The sequence below is a fragment of the Gorilla gorilla genome, chromosome 21, assembly GCF_029281585.2.
Source record: "Gorilla gorilla gorilla isolate KB3781 chromosome 21, NHGRI_mGorGor1-v2.1_pri, whole genome shotgun sequence".
Lineage (NCBI taxonomy): Eukaryota > Metazoa > Chordata > Mammalia > Primates > Hominidae > Gorilla > Gorilla gorilla.
The window spans coordinates 21,555,285-21,578,000 of record NC_073245.2 but is presented as its reverse complement, the minus strand read 5'-3'; the positions used below and the strand labels follow the sequence as shown (position 1 = coordinate 21,578,000).

General features: G+C 38.7%; 1 pseudogene; it reads left to right on the top strand.

The window, feature by feature from the left end:
- Window positions 1-4,133: 4,133 nt before the first annotated feature.
- LOC101133549 (protein lin-28 homolog A-like) lies at window positions 4,134-13,698 on the top strand (annotated as a pseudogene).
- The last annotated feature ends 9,018 nt before the right edge of the window (window positions 13,699-22,716 follow it).

Genomic DNA, 22,716 nt, shown 5'->3' with positions numbered 1-22,716 from the left:
TGATCTGGAAAAAAGGTTTAATACAGTAATTCTCAAAATGAGTACTAGGCCCATGTAACAGGGCCAAACACCTAGAACATGATTCAGAAATCAGACAGTGAAAGACACACTTGGACATGATCAAGAGGCATTTCGTTGCCACGAAACAAGGTTGGAAAGGGAATGTAAGGTTCATAGCAGAATGTACTCCAGCCCCTAGGAGGTCAAGATGCTTATCCCATATGAGTGTGAGGAATGGCTCATTTTCTCATGACCACATGTAGGACTCTTTCAACCAACACTAAAAGCCTAAAAAGGGGGCATTTTGTGTGTGTGTGTGTGTGTGTGTATCTATATATAAAATATAAAAATACTTATATACCTATATAAATATATAATACTTATATAATAATATAAGCATATATGTTATTACATATTATAAGTATATAAACTATATATACTTTTATAATATACTTATATAGGTATATATATTCATAAAAATAAATGCTATGTATAAACTTAAATCAGGATTAATCCCAACCTTCTGAAGACTTCTAGAGCCAGCTTCTCTGGGATCAGGGAGAAAATGGTTTCCACATCATCATGCAGGTTACATTTATTACATTTATCTGGAGCCAGCTCCTCTGGGGTCAGGGAGAAAATGGTTTTCACATTATCAGGTAGGTTACATCTATCTCCACGGGAATGACTAGATCTTCTCTTTGATTTGACTACAAAGAGTACCGGACTGGCTCTGGAGAGCAAATAGGCTCTCTTGATTCTCCTCATTGGTCATGCCTTAACATGATTCCTTCCTGTTTCCTACTTAAGCAGGTCTTTAGTAAACAAAGCACTGGCACAAAGCTGAGTTATTACCTTTCAATTCTCTTGGGTAAGGGGAGATTTCTTTTGGCTTGGACTGAGAACCTATGCCCCAGAGGTGCTATTCTGACTACAGCGTATGAAGGGAGTGGGTGCAGATTCTCACAGGAGGGTAGCTGATCTTCGGTGAAATCTGCATACCTGGAGTCCTCATTGACATTGCTATGGAAGAGATGGTCAGGCTCCATGGGAGGGGGTGGGACATCATAGCAGGGCTCCAGACCTTTTCCTGGGCCTCACCATGCTTGGCAGCAGCTTCTGCTTTATTGAGGTTAGTCAGTTCCCCCATAGTGCTGAGGCGCCAAGTCCTTGCTACAAGCTACCATGTCTAGTCAATCACATCCAGCACTGTCCAGATGGTTCAGATCACTCTCTTCTGCACCAAGGTGCAGCAGATGTCAAACTCATAGCCGGCATCTTGCAATGCCTGCCTGCTGCACTTCACTCTTTATGGCCCAAGCGGTTCCCCAGGTTCCAGGCTCTCTGGCCGTGCTGGATCTGCACCAGTGTGTAGGCAGCCATGGTTGCAAGCTGGGGACACGGTGCTGACTGGGAGCAATGTTTTAATGAAATTCTCTACTCCTGTCATATTTTGTGCCTTTTCTTCTTCCCCTTCAGTCTGGGTACGCTGACATATAGAAACCAAATTATACAATGGCACATTGAAAATGGATATAAACATTTAGCAATACATCCCCCTCCCAAATTTCCAGTGTTTCTAACGTAAGTCTTCTTGATGTTTATCTTCAAAAACACACCCTCAAAAAATACTCAGATTGCTTAAAAAATAAAGTCAAGATGGCCATGGGTCAGTCCTTTTTGTGTTCAATCAAATTTAAAATGATTACAAACTCATTGATCAAATGTTGGATAAAGGCTGTTGCATGCTCCCTGTTCTCATCAGGCAAAGGTACTGACGGCATTTTGTTTCTGCATGGCTGTGCACCAGAGTAGCCTGCCCTTCTGTTTATTCACATTTAGTGACACCTTTGAATGATGCCACAGTGTATGTTATTCTTAAAAATGTTAAATCTATATATGTATTTTAATCTTTGGATCTCAACTTTGCTTGCATACAGTTTTTATATAAAGCCCTGTAATTTTTATGCTGAAAGAAACCAAGATCCTTATTTTTATACTCACTATGTTTGCTTTAAATATGGCATTGTAAGTTGGAAAGGGATACAGAAAAGGTGGAAAAATATCACTGCATAAAACACAGGAGCACTTGGGCACTTTTGCCTTATAAAGGTGAAGCCAGATGCCTAATAATTATTCTTGTGCTCTACTGTCTCTGAAAGACTCATCCCAAGAATTTTCACAAGACTTTTGTTTCATACTCTCACCAGTGGGACCCCCTTTGGCTGAAAAACCAGTTGCTATTTATATAGCACAGTGTGTCAATTTTTCTTGTGCCTGCTCAATCTCTCCATTCTATCAGCACAGTTCTTTTGGCTTTTTTCTTTCTTTAACGCTTGATCCATTTCTTGTTTTGAGTAATCCTATCACCTTTACCTGAAATACTATGATAAATGTATGAATATAAATCATAGGCCAAACACTTAACATTTATAAAGATTAAAACTCTGACATTAGCATGCTTAAATGTATTCTGTGTTCACTCACTCAATCATTTCATGTTCTGGGCGCAGAGACTGCTATTCATGGACTTTCGTGGCACATAATTGAACATGATGAGTATGAGCTTCTGTTTGGAACTCAGGTGTACAATTTTATGTGTGCAGAAATGCTTACTCCTGCAAAAAGCCATCGGAGCAGAATTTAAATCTTTCTTGTCTATGACCTTCTTCCAAGTTCAATAGATGCAGAGGTATAGTGGAAAACTATTAGAAGTTAGCAACAAAGCCTAGTTGAAGTGGTAATATGGCTTAAGTTGGTTGTCTCTAATGTGTTAAAAATTTGGGCTGTGACACATTTGAATACGTGGGTTGTTAAAATACAGCTTTAAAATATTTTAAAAACAGAATTTGAATCAAACATATGCTTGCTTTTGCATATTCTGAATGCAGTTTGATAACCATTGCTTTAGAGCAACTCTGCTCCCATTAGTTCAAATTCAATATTGATATGTGAATGGTTGAAAACACATTAATTTTCTTATTTTAAAAAGAACGCTTGCTAACTTAAATACAGCTCAAATTGGTAGCACTGAAGGAAGTATAAATGATTCTCACCTCGAGAGTATAGAAGGATTACCTTATGAGCTGGCTAAAAATGTAGAGTCTTGAGCTCTATGTCAGTAAATTCAAAGTCAGTAAATCTAAGGTTGATCCCAAGATCGCATATTTTTAAAAGTGATTTTTAAATCACTAGGGGTTCTGATACAAGTCATACATGCATTATATTTTGCAAAATGGAACTGGAAGCTCCAGTTATCTGAAAGAAAGCTGGTGATGGTCAATTTCTCCCAAGAGCTGTTTGAACTGTTTGAATGTTTTTCCTGCTAGTGCCTCTGGTTCACTTCAGACTTTGCTGTGAAATAGGAAGTTTGAGTTACTATTGCAGAGTTCTTCCATTTGTTTTGCCAAGATTGCTGGCAGTGGCCTTTAAAAACAGCAGGTATTGTAAAATCCAGAGAAACCTGGTAAAGTTAATTAACTTTTATCACCACAATTTTTCCCAGCTGTCAATTAACAGTATTTCCGCAAGCAGAAATTCTTCCTACACGGTAGTAATTCTTTTAGCCAGAGTAATGGCAATATAAATTTAATGTGTTATTCTGTTTTACTAAGCAAACTTTACCAGCCACCTATGGTGTTGTCACAGAACAACACAGATGGAACACCGTTGGGAAGGTCTCTGTCAGTGTTGGTGTTGGGGTGCAATACTGATGACATGCCAGGAGCTTGTGCACTGGAGTACCAGCTATGCTGGGAGTCTTCAGCCATCTTTCGCCAGCTAACTAGACAAAATCTGAGGGAGACGGCTGCCGGGATTCACCCTCTCTATTCCATTACCCACTGCCATTTTGAATGTCTTGCTCTCTTCATTTGAGTTTCCCTAGGAGCAAACCATGCAGCTTGAGTGCACGTTGTTTAGTTGGGACATGCACCAGGAGAGTAAGAACAGGAGATAGGACAGAGAAGAAAGTCAATACAGGAAAGTGGATGTGTTATCAAGAAAGTCAGCACTGCAGGCAACTGGAGCTGCATTGGAAACTCTAGGAGACAGTGACGTACACGCCTTAGAGTGATCCTGACCAAGGATTGAGTAAGCGGTACATATACATCAACTTCCTGTACTCAACAGTAATGGCTGCTTCTGGGACCTGTTGTATCTTCCCTTTTATGCCAGTGGAGCAGGCTCGCTGGTCAGAGAAAAACAAACAAACAAACAAACAAAAACACAAAATATCCTCAGGCAGAGAAGCCTTGTTTTCAGTAAGGAGCCTTGAAAATGCAGAGGTGGGGGCTGACGGGTATGGATGCAACTTAACGCAAGGGCTACACTATGGACCACACTGTTTTTTCTCTAGACTAGAAAATTGCTAGTCCCGGGGACTTTCTTTTTCTCCCAAATGATGAAGCTTCTCCCCGATGCACCTTTTTGCCTAGACATTGCCAACATTTTGTTGTTGTTTCCACTGTATTTACTCTATAAACCTGTAGCCCTGCGTTGAAACCTGTGTTCCAATTCCTATGCTGGGAGACTCTGAATTAATTTTTCCTCTCATTTGAAGTAATAAAGTCCACGGTTACAACTTGAAGTTTGGCCATGACTTCAAGTCTGGATCACAGGAGTTCGAGTCATGTCCAGTCTTTTAGAGTTTTGCTTCAAATATGGACCAGAGAGTATTATTTACTACTATGCCATTTGTACATGTATTTTTCTTGAGGCCCTCTTAGGGAGGGATGATTACATGAAGACTGTATTTGGGTATTACTGAGTAGCTAACCCAATGTCACCTTAATTTCATCTCAAGTATTGCCAAAAAAGTGTAGACTCAAATTATTATCTTCCCTGGCATCCTGTTCCTCCCCATACATGTTGGTCAATGGTGCCAATATTCACAAAGTCACCAGAATCAAAAAGTTGAATGCATCCTAGAATCTACTATTAAAGCCTTTCTGTTAAATTGGTTCTGCATATTAAATCTCAAAATATATTTGGGATCTATCTTTTCATTTGTATTTTTTCACCACCGTGTTGCTTTGGCATCTTAGCATCTTTCATGTAATTGTTGCAATAGCCATTCTAGCTTTATGGCGTCTCTACCTGCCCATTCCAAATTTTCCTTCATCTCAATCCTAGTGATGTTTTTCTTATGAAACTATAAAATTCTTTACGTTGATGAAGTATATAAAAATAACAAGTACTTATCTATTCATCTTTTACTTTAAAATATGTACTAATGGAGCTGCATTTTCTCCTAATCTATCCTTGATCCTCCACTTGAAACTGTTTTCCTGAATTTTAAATTCTTGACTCCCGTGTGTGTGTGTAAGAACTTCCACACATATCTTCATAATTTTTACTACGTATGATTGTATCACAAAACAGTACATGTTTTTGTTTTGTGTGCTTGCAAGTCTTATAGAATTTATGTTGTTCTGAGTATATTCTGTAGTTTGATTTTTTTCACTTAATATCTTTGGAGATTCTTTTATCTACGTGAGTATATTTCTAGATCAGGTATTTTCACAGTTTTAAAATGAAATGAAATGAAACAAAATAATTAGACAATGTTTCATTGATGGACATTTATTTCTCTTATTTTTATATTACAAATCATGTTGCAGTAATAATCTTTGTTCCTGTCTCATTTTTGGCTGTGCATGAGACTATCTCAGGGATGCTTACATGAAGCTGCAGTCACTGGACTGAGGGGTAAGAATTATTAACTTAACCAGAATTATGAAATTGCTCTCCTAAGTGGTTTTCTACAGTTAAGTTCTATCAGAATAATGTGAGAGTTTCCACTGATTCACAGCTTTACCAACATCAGCTGTTGTCTGGTAAAATGATACACAGTTTTAATTTTTATTCAGATTGTTTACTAGTGATATGAAGAATCTTTTAATACGTCTTTCAATTTGGACTTCTTTAAATTCCTTGCTCATATCTTTGAGCCCATGTTTAAAAACTGGGTAATTTTAATTATATTCATCTTAAGATACATGCATAGGTAGAGATGGATATACCCACAGGCAAAATAATAGCCTTTGCATATGTTACCCTACATAGAAAAAGTGAATTTGCAGCTGTGATTAATTAAAGAACTTTGAGATAAGGATATTATCCTGAATTATCCAAGTGGGCCCAAAGTAATTACACGAGTCCTTAAAAGCAGAAGACCTCTTAAGGTCAGAGACCATAAGGCTGATTCTCTTTAACTGTGAGACCAGTGGAAGCAAGCGTGTGTGAACTTGGCACAGATTGAAGGATCTGCCCTGTTGAGGTGGGAGGGCCTGACTGTTGTCCCCCAGGGTCCTAAAACTTGGATGGACTCAGATAGTGAGAGAGGAGGCCTAGACTGAGATGTGAGTCTTGTTGAAGACTCCCTATCTACCCCCCACCTTGGTCCCTCTCAAATACCCACTGGAATTCCAACTTGAAGGATTGCATCCTGCTGGGACTGAACGTGCCTGCCAAAGATGTGTCTGACCTGCGTTCCTGACTCCCTCGTTCAGAGACTGCCCTTCTCAAGGGCTCTGTGTCTGCGCTGGGAAGGAAATAACTGTGGGAAGGAAATCCATGTGTATAAACTGCTGTCAACAAATGGAACCCAGACCTTCCGGCTCAAAAAAAAAAAAAAAAAGATGTCAGAGAGATGAGATAGATGGAAGAAGAAGAGATTCGAAGCATGGGAGGAACTTAACCCATCGTTGTTGGCTCTGAAGCTGGAGGTAGGAATGTGGATGACTTTCAGAAGCTGAAGACAGCCCTCAGCTAATAGCCAGCCCTCAGCTAATAGCCAGCAAGGAAATGGTGATCTCAGTCGTACAATACAAGGAACTGAATTCTGTCAATGACCTTAATAAGCAAAGGAAGAGATCTCTGCTAGAGTTTCTAAAAAGGCATGCAGCCCTGACAGCACCTTAATTTTATTTCATTTTATTTAATTATATATATATATATGGGGTATGACATGAAGTTTTGATCTATGCATACATTGTGGAATGATTAAATCAAGCTAATTAAAATATCCACCAGTTCACATACTTATCATTTTTGTGGCGAGACCATTTAAAATGTATTCTCTTAGCAATTTTCAAATCTTGAGCACATTATTATAAACTGCAGTCACTGTGCTGTACTATATGTCTCCAGAACAAATTCCACCTGTCTAACTAAAACTTTGTACTCGCTCACTTACATCTCGCCTTTTCCTAAATCCCCAACCTCCAGTCTCTGGTAACCACCATTTTACTCTCTACTCCTATGAGTTCAACTTTTTTAGAGTTCATATATAAGGGATCATGCAATATTTTCCTTCCTGTGCCTGGCTTATTTCACTTAGCATAATGTCCTCCAGGTACATCCACGTTATTGCAAACTACAGGATTTTCTTATTTTTAAAGGCTGGCTGAATAGTATTCCACTGTGTATGTATATGTGTATGTGTATAATATACACACACTACATTTTCTTTATCCATTCATTACTTGATGACACTTAGGTTGACTCCATATCTTGGCTACTGTGACTAATACTGCAATAAACATGGCAGTGCAGATATCTCTTCAACATACTGAATTCATTTCCTTTGGGTATGTACCTAGGAGTGGGATTACTTGCTCATATGTTAAGTGTATTTTTAATTTTTTGAGAAACATCTGTATTATTTTCCATAATTGCTATAATAATTTACATTCCCACCAACAATGTACAAAGGTTTCCTTTTCTCCATATCCTTGCCAATATTTTTCTTTTTTTGATAAAAGCCATTCTAATAGAACACCTTGATTTTAGCCTAGCAAGGCCTGTGTCCTGTGTCTGACTACAGAACTGTAAGATAATTAATTTGCGTTCTTTAAGCGGACAAATTCATGGTAATTTGTTATGACAGAGATAGAAAACTCTTCTACATGCATAAAGAAGGTATTGTACTCCTCCTTTGTTGTGTGTATACCTTGCAAACCTTTTCTCTACATCTGTAGGTTGTCATTACACTTTTTAAATTGTGTCTTTTAATGCACAAAAGTTTTTAATACAATGTGAGATTGGATTTATCTTCTCTTTTTTCCCTATTGTGTGTGTATTATAAAATGAATCCTCCCACTACACCAAAGTCATAAAGAGATTTTCTGCCTTCAACATTGAAACATTTCATTCAACTGCAATTTTTTTTCATATGGTTTGTGGTAGGAATACTATTTGTTTTCAGTGGATGATAATTTCCCCAGTGCCTTTTATTGACTAGCATACCCTTTCTTCACTAATCTTTGTCTTTGTCATAAATCAAGTTGACCTGGTTTTGTGATTCAGTTTCTGGGTTCTCTGTTTGAATTCTTTGTCTCTTTGTCTATTCTTAAACCAGTATTACAGTCTCTTAATCATAGCACTTTTATAATAATGTTTGTTATTTTGTAGTCTAAGAACCCCTACACTGTTCTTCTTCAATTATCTTGACTAGTCTGAGCCCTTTACTCTTCCTTATGAATTTTAAAATAAATTTTCAAGTTTCTTAATAACCCTGTTGGTATTTTGATTGGATTGCATTGAATTTATGGATTAATTTTGAGAGAACTGACATTTTTTATAATATTGAGTTTGAGTGTTCCCATCCATGAACTTGGTTTATCTCTCAATTACTGATGTTCTCTTTTGTGATTTTGAATACTGTATTATACTTTTATATATTTATGAACATTTTGTATGATACCTTTAAAAAAGTGTTTTCTAAGTATTAATTCCTGATATCTAGAGATACATTTTTAAATAAAGGTTTTGTACTTAGCAATATTCCTTAAACTCTTTTATTAACTCTATTGGTTTTGTTTCTTATGTTGACAATTATAATAGTCATAACATTTTTTAATAATGAGTATTTTATTTAAAATACTTATATTTTAAAATTCCCTTTTCTCATCTTAATGAACTCCTTTTAGAAACTCTTATACAATACTAAAAGGAACACTCACAGTGAGTGTCTTAATTTTGTTGCAGATTTCAAAGAAAATATTCCTATCATTTATTTTTAAGAATGCAATTTGCTCAATCAGGTTTTAACAGGTTTTTTCTATTCTTAATTTGGAACTATTTATTTTTAATGAATAGATATGGGTTTATTAAATGATTTTTCTGCCTCTGTTGAAAATTACAATTTTTTCCTTTTAATCAGTTTATACCAAATTACATTAACAGATTTTTCTAATGAAAATATTTTTGCTTTCCTAGAATAGACCCAACTTTTCCTAATGGTGTTTATATATGTGTGTATATGTGTCTATGTATTAAGAAGCTGGATTTTCTTGCTTATATTCTATTTGGATTTTTTGTACCTATGGCCATCAGTGATGCTCTAAGGAAGCTTTTTTTTCGTGTACTATCATCTATAAATTTGGATATCAAGATTATGTCACCCTTAAAAATAAAATATATAAAGAGGAAAAGAATAAAAGAGGGAAAAGAAGGAAGGAAAGAAGAGAGGAGGGAAAGAAGAAAGGAGGGAGAGAGGGAAGGAGGAAGGGAGGGAAAGGAAGAGGATGTGATTTCTTGAATAGTAAAAAAATTACTGATTTTTGAATATGTGTTAGTATTTGCTTATGAAACAATCTGCTAGAACTATGAAACTAGTTTTTTTATGTTTTTGTTTTGTTTGGGGGGGGCTGAATTTTTTAACTATTAAATTTCTTTTTTTTTTTTTTTTTTGAGACGGAGTCTCGCTCTGTCGGCCAGGCTGGAGTGCAGTGGCGGGGTCTTGGCTCACTGCAACCTCCATCTCCCGGGTTCACGCCATTCTCCTGCCTCAGCTTCCCAAGTAGCTGGGACTACAGGCGCCCGCCATCGTGCCTGGCTAATTTTTTTGTATTTTTTAGTAGAGACGGGGTTTCACCGTGTTAGCCAGGATGGTCTCGATCTCCTGACCTCATGATCTGCCCGCCTCGGCCTCCCGAAGTGCTGGGGTTACAGGCACGAGCCAACGCGCCTGGCCTAACTATTAAATTTCTTTGTTGAAATATTATAAAACTGTCATGTTTCTCGTTAGTTTTGATGTTATCTTTTGCCTAAAAATGTTTCTCTATTTGATTTTTCATAGCACGGGCTTCGAGTTGTTCACTATAATTTATTTTTCTTTTCAAATCCTACCTGGAGCTCAGTTATGTATTTCTTTTACCCCTAACATGTTTTAGTTGTAACCTTTCTGTTTCATTTTTTATCACTCTTGCCAATTTTGTCTATCTCATTAGTCTTTACCTTACACCAGGTTGTGTTTATCCTTCACATTGATTTTTCCAAAACGAAATCTGATCCGTTCCTTTCAGCTTAAAACTGAAAAACACCCCCTAAAGCTAAGGATTTAAAACATATATACAAGGATATAAAGGCCTGTTCCTTTATAGGCTTTCCCTAGGCTCGTCTTCCACCACTTCTCCATAAATCTCATCTGTGGCCCATTGAGACTTCATCACTTGCAGTTTCTGAAGGTAACATGCTCTCCTCCTGCCTCTTCGTCTTTTTTTTTTTTCCATCAAAGGTTGTTTTATTTCCATACACAAATGAAACTTGTACACACATATATACACACATATATCTTACATTATGGATACACCATATAAATATACATAGCATATACATATTGGTCTATATATTGTATGCATATGTTCACATGTATATATGTATGTAATTTCCACATGCATGCAAACTACCTTAAGCGCCTCCCTCAAGGGGTAGGTGAAGAGAGGATCAAAAAGGGGATTATTGGTCTCTTGCACAATGTGTTTAACAGGTTTGATTCTCATTTTTACCTTTCCTGAAAATCTAGAAGTAAAAACCTGAATTTTTTTCGGAAGAATTACTGCCCTTGTTCACGCCATCCTCCTACATACTGTGGACAGACAAGCGTTCCTGGTGCCCAATGCTCTTCCTTCCACCCGTAGTAGCCTTTCTTCCATCATATTCTATCATCTTTTTTCTTCCTATTATGCTCCTCCTATTAATTTATATCCTTTCATTTACATACTATCCCAGTTCATACCCTTATTATTGTGTTTAGTTCACTAAATTATAATTGTTTATCTGTTTCCTCTCTTCATGACTCAAAACTTCTAAAGGGGAAAGAGTTAACAACTTGTAATTTTAACTGGCCCACAATAACTTCTTAATTGACATTTAAAGCCACACATGTGTGTCATTTATTTATTTAGAAAACATCTATTGAGTGTATTTGTATTTTAAGATACTTCAGGAAAAAAAGGAAGGAAGAAAGGAAAGAAAGAAGGAAGGAGGAAATTAAAAAGGAAGATGGAGAAGGAAAAAGAAAAAATGAAAAGAAAGAAAAATGAAGCATAAATAGTAGAGTACTAATAATTATTAAAGATGAAGAATACCCATATGACACTTTATTACACTATTATCCCAAGTTTGTTGAAATTAAAATAAGCATTCAATGGAGAGATTTCTAGAATAGGCTTATCTTTAGAGTTGTCACAAAGCACAATTTTTAAAGAACACTTGGCTGGGCATGGTGGCGCATGTCTGTAATCCTAGCACTTTGGGAGGCTGAGGCGGGTGGATTGCCTGAGCTCATGAGTTCGAGACCGGCCTGGGCAAGCCTGTCTCTACTAAAATACAAAAGAAATTAGCCGTGGTGTGCACCTGTAGTCCCAGCTACTCAGGAGGCTGAGGCAGGAGAATTGCTTGAACCCAGGAGGCAGAAGTTGCAGTGAGCCGAGGTCGCACCACTACACTCCAGCCTGGGTACAGAGTGAGACTCTGTCTCAAAAAAAAAAAAAAAAAAGAAGGAATACTTGAAAGATTTTTAATTTCTTAAATATTTCTTAGCTTTCATAAATGCTCAACTTTTCCATGGAAATAGACCCAAGTTGCTAAATATTTGAAGGTATTTGTCATTGGATTATACATTTATATAAAATGATAATGAGTTCTACACATAAAATAAACTTTATATTCTATAACAGTCCTAATATTCCTCCTGTGGACTCATTCTTCCAGTTGCCAACTTTCACTTACTTCTGGCTTAAATTCCTGATTTTGGATAATTCAGCCTTTTTTGTTTTTCCAGCCTCTCTTTACTCTCCCTGGAGATGGCGCATCAGGGCAGGAGGTTTGTGAACTTCCACAGAACCATTAAACATGTTCACTGTCCTCAGATCATCAATGGCTGTTGCCACAGGTGACGTGTCTCTTCTGTTCCCTGGACTGGTGACTGCTGACGCATGACTGGTCCTGCCTTTCCTTCTGACTTGCTTTTCAGGTATCCACAGATAATGTCTCAGGGTCCCCCCTTCTGCCTCTGCTCTAAGTCTGCACACTGTGGCTTCTTCATTACATACTCAGGCCATTGCCACACATCTGTGAGTCCCCCGCTCCCCTCTGAGGCACAGAGGGATTTCTGAAATCTCGAAATGCCTCCTTGAAGACAGTGAGAAAACAGATCTTCTTCAGAAGTACCCTGTGCAAATGCTATTTTCCCAATGCATGTTTGGAGAACATGGGGCTGGGGCTTCTTTTAGTGAAGTGCCCTCCCCCTAAAGGCTGCATCTATGAAATGAATCTACTCATCTATCTCCTGATATTTTCAGGTTCTCCAATGATTATGTACACATATATAGAGATAATTTCCTTTCTCTACTTCCCGTTTTAACCATCTGTGATCTCTCCTAAGAAGGGAAGCCAGACAGGTGTTTTCAACCTCTTTATTTTCTTGGAATGATTTCTCATTCTAGAAATTATTATACTGCCCTAGAAATCTTTCTGTGTGTTCCCAGGTGGGGAAGCGGTACCTTAGCCTGGGCCCTCTCTGCAGCAGGCATACCATGGAATTGTCATGCTCCGACTACCCACCAGATCTAGCTGCTGTTATGTAAGCGGAAACTTTGAAATTTATAAATTCCTTTTTTATTTCCACCAAGTAAACCCTTTAAAGGTGAAGTATATGCATTATTTTACACAGCCGTTGAAAACATAGGTAGTGAAGAAGGTTGAGGCCTTCGGACTTCTCTGGGGCCAGCAGCCGCCCAACCAGGGACCCAGGGCTGCGGGCTCAGCTGACGACCCTGGGCTCCGTGTCCAACCAGCAGTTAGCAGGTGGCTGCGCCAAGGCGGCAGAGGAGATGCCTAAAGAGATGCCAGAGGACACGGCCCCGGCAGCGGAGAAGCCTCAGCTGCTGCACGATGCAGGCATCTGTAAGCGGTTCAACGTGCGCTTGGGGTTCGTCTTCCTATCCATGACCGCCCTCGCCAGGGTCGCGCTCGATCCCCCAGTGGACGTCTTTGTGTACCAGAGTAAGCTGCACACGGAGGGCTTCCTGGAGCCTGAAGGAGGACGAAACAGTGGAGGAGTCACCCAAGGGTGTGTAAACTATCTGTGTCACCGGACCTGGTGGAGTGTTCTGCACTGGGAGTGAGAGGCGGCCAAAGGGGAAGAACATGCAGAAACGCACATCAAAAGGAGACGGGTACTACAACTGTGAAGGTCTAGACCATCATGCTAAGGAATGCAAGCTGCCACCCCAGCCCAAGAAGTGCCACTTCTGCCAGAGCATCAGCCATATGGTAGCCTCATGTCTGCTGAAGGCCCAGCAGGCCCCTAGCGCACAGGGCAAGCCAACCTACTCTCCAGGGGAACAAGAAGAAATCCACAGCCCTGCCCTGACCCTGGGGTTCCAAGAATTGAGCCACAAAGGGTGAGGCTTCCTGTTTCCCAAGAGCAGGAAGTTTCATGGAGCAGGCAAAGTGGAGAAAGTGGGAATAGGGTGCATTTGGGCCAGTTGGCACTGCCATGTATCTCAGGCTGGGGTTCATACCATTGCCCCTTCTTCCCTCTAGGTGGGGGGAAAGGATGAGGCAAAGGAACTCCAACCATGCTCTGTCCATATGCAAGTGAGGGCTTCTGGGGGCGGTGGGGGATGGCGGCGGGAATTTCCAGCTTTTGAAAGTGGCCTAGATAGGGAAGTTGTTTTCCTTTGTTACCGGAAAGAGGTCCCAATCCAGACCCTAAGAGAAGGTTCTTGGACATGGTGCAAGAAAGAATTCAGGGTGAGTCTGTGAAAGCACGTTTATTAAGAAAGGAAAGGAATAACGAATGGCTGCTCCATAGGCAGAGCAGCCCCTGAGGGCTACTGGTTGCCCGTTTTTATGGTCGTTTCTTGATTATATGCTAAACCAGAGGTGGATTATTCATGCCTCCCCTTTTTAGACCATACAGGGTAACTTCTTGACGTTGGCATGGCATTTGTAAACTGTCATGGCACTGGTGGGAGTGTAGCCGTGAGGACAACCAGAGGTCACTCTCATCGCCATCTTGGTTTTGGTGGGACATGGCCGGCTTCTTTACTGCAACCTGTTTTATCAGCAAGGTCTTTATGAGTTCTGTGTTGTATCTCATCCTGTGGCTAAGAATGCCTTAACTTCTTGGGAATGCAGCCCAACAGGTCTCAGCCTTATTTTACCTAGCCCCTATTCAAGATGGAGTTACTCTGGTTCAAACACCTCTGACAGTTTTAAAGAAGAATATATAGTAATAATTCCCACGCCAGAGTGAAGTGATTAAGTACAAGACCAGATCCATGGAGCCAAGCCACTACATTCTGTGGGAGGGAATCTCTCAGGAATAAGCCAGTGTTTTTGTTTTGTTTTCACATCTTGTATCCTTATACCCACTTTTGGGTTAGGGTCCTGGGAACTCTTCCAAGCAATGGCTACAGATGATGGCAAGAAGGGTGTTTGGGAGAACAGCTGCAAACCTGCTGCTCCTATGCTCGCCCCACCCCATTCTGAGCCAATGTGATTTTATTTATTTGCTCCCTTGGATACAGCACCTCAGGTCTCACTTTCTGCAGGATGCCAACTGCATTAGCTGTGTGCGACTGACGTCATCTTGTGCATTTTAACGTTTTTTTCCTTAATGTAAATATTCTGCTTTTGTATTTTTGTATATTTTAACCTAAGGCCCTCATTTCCTGCACTGTGTTCTCAGGTACATGAGCGGTCTCAGGAACAAGCCGGCAGCAACTCCAGGTTTGCACAGCAGAAATACTTTTTGTCATTTTTGGAACCAGGGAGAGCAACTATTTGGAGTGCCTGGCCCATTGAACTACCTCATTTTTGCTAATGAGAGCTGGCTTTTCTGCCATAGTATCCTCTTGAAACCCCCTCTGCCTTGAAAATGTTTTACGGGAGACTAGGTTTTAACTGGGTTGCCTCATGACTTGATCACCAACTACTGGAAGATTGGAAATTAGTCCAAACAGGAAATGGTGGTGCAGAGAGATTAGGAGAGGTTGGGCCAGGTGAAAGGCCCAGAGAGGAAGCCAAGATTAGGTGAGGCTTGTCTAATCCTAGGGCACAGGACATGCTTTACATCCCAGATTCATTCTTCACCAGATTAGGTCTACCATGTTCCAGAGGGTATGTGTGTTCGGAAAAAAATGTGAGTTGGTAAGGATAAGTTTTAAGACCAATACCTCCGTACTTATCCTGTGCTGTCCAGGGCTGGGTATATGAAGCAAGGTCTAAAATCCTTAACCTTTCAAAATTTTGGGGTTCCAGGGAAACCCATAAGCGAGGGCTTCTTCTTTTTTTTTTTTTTTTTGAGAGAGAGTCTTGCTCTGTCGCCCAGGCTGGAGTGCAGTGGCGCGATCTCGGCTCACTGCAAGCTCTGCCTCCTGGGTAGCTGGGACTACAGGCACTTGCCACCACGCCCGGCTAATTTTTTGTATTTTTTTTAATAGAAACGGGGTTTCACCATGTTAGCTAGGAAGGTCTCGATCTCTTGATGCGAGGGCTTCTTTGTGGTGCCTGGAGCCCATGCCCTGCTTGCTACAGTAGTGATTAATAGTATCGGTAGCTAAAGGAGAAAAAGGGGTTTCGTTTACACACTCTGAGATCACCACAAACCCACCTCACTGTGTTGAAATGGGACAAATGAAATAGACCGCACTGGGTGGTGTGTGTCTGATCATGGGTTCTTATCTTCCCTAAATGCTGCCCTTCCCACTCCCCCAGTTATTGTATTTGTCTGGGCTTTGTAGGACTTCACTGAGTTGGTGATCGCTAGAGGGCCTACTTTATGTAAATACAATGTATTGGTCTTTTTCCATGTTCTTTTGGGGTTTTGTTTACTTCTTGTTTACTTGTTTACTTATAACTTCTTTTTGTATTGAGACCATCTTTGACAGAAGGTTCTGTGCCAGGCAAAAAGATCTCAAACACTAGTTTGGGGTGCCTTCTTATTAAAGTGGAGATCTTGAACCATCCTTTCTTTTGTGTTCCCCTTCCCCATTACTTATTAGACCACATCTTCTGTCCTAAAATCTTGTCTCCTACCCTGCCCTGTTTTCTGTTCATCCCCAAAAGAAAACCTACACACCCAGACACATACACATTTAATGCTCGGAGTGTCTCCACAACTCTTAAATGATTTATGCAAACATCCTGAAGAAGCTAGGAACCCTCCATCGCTTGTTCCCAACTTCCTGAGTCAAGACCATTTCTTGATGTATCCATGCCAAACTCTTAAGACACTGCTGTACTTTGGATGGATCAAACCTAGTTAATCTTTAATCCTAAAGTAGAGAGAAGCAACTGGGAGCCTTCCATGTGGAAAGTGGGGTCAGGAGGCCAAGAAAGGGAATATGAATGTATATCCAAGGCACTCAGGAACTGTTATGCAGGTGCAAGAAACTTTTGTCAAAGTGGCCACAAGATTGTTTAATAGGAGACGAATGAATGTAACTCCATGTTTGCTGCTAGAAACCAAAGCTTTGCGTGAAATTTTGTGTTTATTGGGAGGGAGGGTAGGAAAGCCTGAGGCTGTCTGTTCTTTTCCTGATCCCTTCCCCTCATTCCTGAACTGCGGGAGACTGAGCCCCTTTGGGCTTTGGTGACCCCATCACTGGGGTGTATTTATTTGTGGTTGAATTTGCTGTACTAGGTACTTCCTTTCCCATTTTCTAATCATTTTGTAACACATGCTGACTCTTCCCTTCCCTTCTCCTTTCCCTGGGAAAATACAGTGAATAAATAAAGACTTACTGGGAATGAAAAAAAAAAGAAGGTTGTTAACAAACATTGTGTTTCTTCAAAAATTATGGTTAGATTACACTTGCCATATTCTCCAGAATCTAAGAATGACCTATATTTGGTTGGCAAAATGTGAGCAGAAGGAACCTGTGACCTCTCTTATAGAAGTTTTAACATAAAATGCACAACATACCATGTCCCTTTTTTCTGCCTTGATAATTATGGAAGTGCACTTCAAGAAGAAGTGTCCCTCAACGTGCGTTCCTAAGTGACTATGGTAAAAAAAGCCCCCTGCCCAACACATAGGGCTTGTACCATGTGCAACAAATAAACATTTGTTGTATTAAGCCACAGAGCTCTGGGGGTTACTTGTTACAGCCCTATAATCTAGAGCATCCAGACTGATGCACAGACTAATATGCATTAACATAGGAAAATAGTCATCACATGTGATTGTTTAATCAAAGCTAGCATGATCACCATTATGTTGAGATCTCAAGTCAGTTGAGTAACATACTCAAAGCTGATAAAACACAATTTGCTCTTTCAGCTATTAATCCTGAGTATGTTACTCAATTATTAATTGGGATGAATAGGTTAAAGAGTAAATTCTTCCTTTAAGACCTTTTGAGAAGCCAGAAATTTGAGGAGCAGGAATTATATATATATATTTTTGAGACAGTCTCACTCTGTTGCCCAGGCTGGAGTGCAGTGGCATGATCTTGGCTCACTGCAACCTCTGCCTCCTGGGTTCAAGCGATTCTCCTGCCTCAGCCTCCTGAGTAGCTGGGATTTCAGGCACGTGCCACCACGCCTGGCTAATTTTTGTATTTTTAGTAGAGACGGGGTTTCACGATGTTGGTCAGACTGGTCTCAAACTCCTGACCTTGTGATCCACCCACCTCAGCCTACCTAAGTGCTGGGATTACAGGTGTGAGCCACCGCGCCCGGCCAGGAATTATATTTATGGCTGTTTTCAACCTTTTGGATAGGCTTCCAGTATTTGGGAAAATTCACCTGTGAGAAGTCTGTCTTTTCAAAGTAGAAATCAAAATTGAGTTCCTAGTCTCACTTGGAGCTAGGCTGTAGGCATTTGACTTACATATACCCACTAGTTTCACTGATCTGAAGGCAGGAAATAGAGGACATTGTTTTGAGTAGAATTGTCCTTTGGTTATGGGAAGCCTGTGGATTTGGGGAATGGTAGTGGTTTCAAAGTCAGGTTTTTGTCATAGGGTGTTACAGCAGACAGAATTTCCTGTCTCTCTAACTATACATATTTAATTAGATTTCTAGCTCTCTAGAGAGGTGTGCCAAGGAATTGAATTATACAGTGGTGTGAACTGATACAGTTGAAACAAGTTTGATATCTGTAGGGTGGGCAGTCAGAAAGGGAAGATTATGAGTAGGAGGAACTTCACGGGCATGGGCTAAAGTTGTCAACAGAAAGAATTTCTTTGCGCTTTTTCAGGAAACACTCTGCCTTGCTTTTTAGGTCTTCTAAGTGATTGTCATGCCTAGCTAGATTATCCAGGCTTATCTCCCTTATTTAAAGTTAACTGATTAGAGACTTTAATGACATCTCCAAAGTCACTTCACAACAACACTAGATTAGTATTTCATTAAATAACTGGGGACTATCACCTAATTACGTTAACACATTTTTAAACATTACAAAGCATTCATCAACAGTGGTTTCAGAAAAGCTGACTTCCTTTCTTCCAGTAATTGATATGGCAGTGCTATTAATTTTATTTGTTTGTTTGTTAAATGCAGCCTGTTCTACCGAATGGTTTGTGTTGTTTTATTTCTGGAATCTCAACCTTATCTGTTCCCCCAGATAACTGCTATTCTGGTAGCTATTAAGATCTTTTTATAAATAAATCCCTTACTGGTTAACCTAGACAGAGTAGATTTTATTTATTTTAACTCGAGAACCTGACCATACTAAACTTAGCCTTCTTAGAGAGAAAAATCACCTTTTTCTATTAAGATAAAGGACTTTGGTCAAAATGACATTACACAGACTTCTGCTTCCTGTTTATGAAGCAAACTTTTTCTATAGGCCATATTCTTTTGTTCTTAGATTAGTAAGTTCTAGAAGTCATGCCCTCTCTATGGAAAGACACTTCCCTACGCTGCTTCTTCAGTTTTCTCTTGAATATCTTTGTAACAGAAACATTTAGTGAATTCATTGAAAATTTTCAAGAACTTTGTTGTATGGAAATGCCAATACCTTCTTCCTTTTGCATGCTTACAGCAGAGACTGTTACCATGAATGGCATGGAAAATGGAAGAGGAAGAAGAAGAAGAAAGATGTAAGTGAATAGAAAAGATGAAGGTAAACTAAGGAATAAAGCTCTATTTTAATTGAGGAAAGACTGAACAATGGATTACAACCTTTTTTCTCTCGTAATATATTTGTACCATGTATTGTCTTGTCTAGGTTATTATTAAATATTGCTTTATGAGCTGTTGTACTATGATCATACCCAAATGCTTTTACCCTAACCTTAAGTTAATGGTGCTTTATATATCTATATGTCTGCATATATTCATAAACTTATTTGTTGGTTAAAACATTTCTATATCATTACTTACAACAAAATGATTAAAAGCACAGCTTATGGAGAAAAACTGCCTAGTTTTGTTTAGTTATTGTTAGATTTAATTTAATTTTTTAAATTGTGTTAAAATGTACAAGACATAAAATTTACCATTTTAACCGTTCTTAAGTGTACATGTCTGTGTCATTAAGTTTCACACTGTTGTGTAACAATCACCACCATTCATTTCCATGACTTTTTCATCATACCATGGTGAAACCCTATACACATTAAATAATAACTCTCCATTTTCTCCTCCCCTAGCTGCTGTAAAACTCCATTCTACTTTCTGTCTGTATGAATTTGACTGCTGTAGGTATCTCATATAAGCGGAATCATGCATTTGTGTGTGTGTGTGTCTGGCTTACTTCACTTAGCATAATGCCCTCAAGTTTCACCCATGTAGCATGTATCAGAATTTCATTCTTTTTAAAGGCTGAATAATATTCCACTTGTATTTATAGACCACACTTAATTTATCCATTTATCTATTGATGGACATTTGTATTGTTTTCACCTTTTGGCTATTGTGAATAATGCTGATAGGAACACTAGTGTACAAATATTCATAAACTTATTTTTTAAAATTAAAAAAAAATATTCCCAGAAGTAGAATTGTTGAATCCTATGGTTTAATTCTGTTTAATTTTTCAAGAACTGCCATACTGTTTTCCACAGTTGCTGCTGCATTTGTTATTTCTACTAGAAATACTGATGGTTCAAATTTCTTCAGACCCTTGTAACACTTGTTTTCTGTTTTGTTTTGTTTTGAAAAATAGCCATCCTAAAGTTGTATTGACTAAGTTTTCCACACTCTTGATGCTCTGGAAATTGGGGCCTCATTGATACCAGATAAACTTCCTTTCCCAAGGGTAACTAATTTCAGACAGCAAACAACTCCCCTTTCAGCCTGTCTTTGATATACAAACAAAACAATTCAGTCCACATCCCCAACCATCTCCTTTGTCAAACTTTCACACACCGAGCCAATATTTTTCCTGTCCTAAATCACCCTGGAGCCAGATACCAGACAACTAGAGATGACTCCTATAGTCTACAGCTCACCAAAATTGTTAAAACATATCCCAGATATACTAGGTGTACCTATCCTGCCTTGCCCATTTCTTCCCAGGAAACCCCGAATAAAGGCTCCAGGCCATGTTTTCCCATGTTCCCCTTGTGCCTCCTAACTGACCTTGTTGCTTCTCTCATGTGGCCCTGTGTGGGCTGCTATGCCTCCTGTTTCTGGGGAATCTGTGAGTATAAAGTTCTTCACAATCATCATTTCTGTGTCTATAATAATCTTGACATACCCAATTACCACAAATCCCCCATGCATTTTTGAAGAGAAGTGGTGTCTCATTGTGTTTTGATTTGCATTTTCCTATTGATTCCTGGTGATGTTGAGTATTTGTTATATGTTTATTGACCATTTGTATATATTTTTGGACCAATGTCTATAAATCCTTGGCTCGTTTTTTAATTGAACTGTTTGTTTTATGGTGTTGAGTTGTAGGGGCTCTTTTTATATTCTAGATATTATTCCTTTATCAGATAAGTGATTTGCATTTTTTTCTCTCATTTTTTGTGTTACTTGTTTTACTTTGTTGATAACATCCTTTGATGAACAAATCTTTCAAATTTTGATGGAGTCCAATTTGTGTATTTTTTTTCTTTTGTTGTCTGTGCTTTTGGTGTCATAGCCAACAAATTACTACCAAATCTAGTGTCATGAAGCTTTTCCCCTATGTTTTCTCCCAAAAGTTTTATAGCTCTAGCTCTTAGGTTTAGATATTTGATACATTTTCAGTTAATTTTTTTCAATAATGTTAGACAATAAAATGTTCAACTTTGCTCTTTTGCATGTGAATATGTATTTTTCTATGTACCACTTGTTGAAAAGACTGTCTTTTCCCCCATTAAGCCATCTTGGCACCATTGTTTATTTGATCATAAATGTAAAGGTTTATTTCTGTGCTCTCTATTCTATTCCATTGGTCTATATGTCTGTCTTTATGTTACTACTACACTGTTTTGATTACCATAGCTTTGTAGTAAGTTTCAAAAGCAGAAAATATAAGACCTCTAACTTTGTTTTTCCTTTACAGGATTGTTTTGGCAGTTGGGAATTCCTTGAGATTTATTACGAATGTTAGGAGTGATTTTTTTTTAAATTTTTGCAAAAGACATCATTGAAATTTTAAAAGGGATTGCATTGAATCTGTAGATTAGTTTGGGTAGTATGGATATCATAACAATAGTAGTAAATCACGTAGTTCATGTACATGGGATTTCTTTCCATTTATTTGTGTCTTCTTGAATTTCAGCAGTGGATTGTCGTTTTCAGTGTATAAATCTTTCATCTCTTTGGTTAGACTTAGTTTTTTATTCTTTTGATGCTATTGTAAATGGAATTGTTTTCTTAAATTTCTTTTCAGCTTACACACTGTTAGGACACAAATATAGCCAATTTTTATGTGCTGATTTTGTATACGGAAACGTTGCTAAATATGTTTATTAGTTCTAACAGGTTTTGTTTGTTCCTGTGTGTGTGCTGGGGGGGATGTTTGTGTGTATTCTTGGGATTTTATACATATAAGATGATGTCATCTGAGAACAGAGATAATTTTACTTCTGTCTTTCCAATTTAGATGCCTTTTATTTATTTTTCTTTCCTGATTGCTCTGGCTACAACTTTTAGCACTATGTTAAATAAAAGTGGTAAAATTGAATGTACTTGCCTTATTACTGATCTTATAGAAAAAGCTTTCAGTTTTCCACCATTGAGTATGATGTTAGCTATGGGTTTTCTACATATATCTTTATTGTGCTGAGATGGTTTTCTTCTATTCCTAGTGTGTTGAGTGTTTTTATCACGAGAAAATGTGTATTTTGGCATTTTTTTCTGCATCAATTTAGATAAACACGCTCCCCAACTTCATTCTGTTAATGTGGTATGGCAAATTAATTTTTGTATTTAAAACTACCTTTACATCCCAGGAATAAATCCTACTTCATCTTGGCGTATAATACTTCCAATATGCAATTGAATTTGGTTTCCTAGTAAACCAAAGAATTT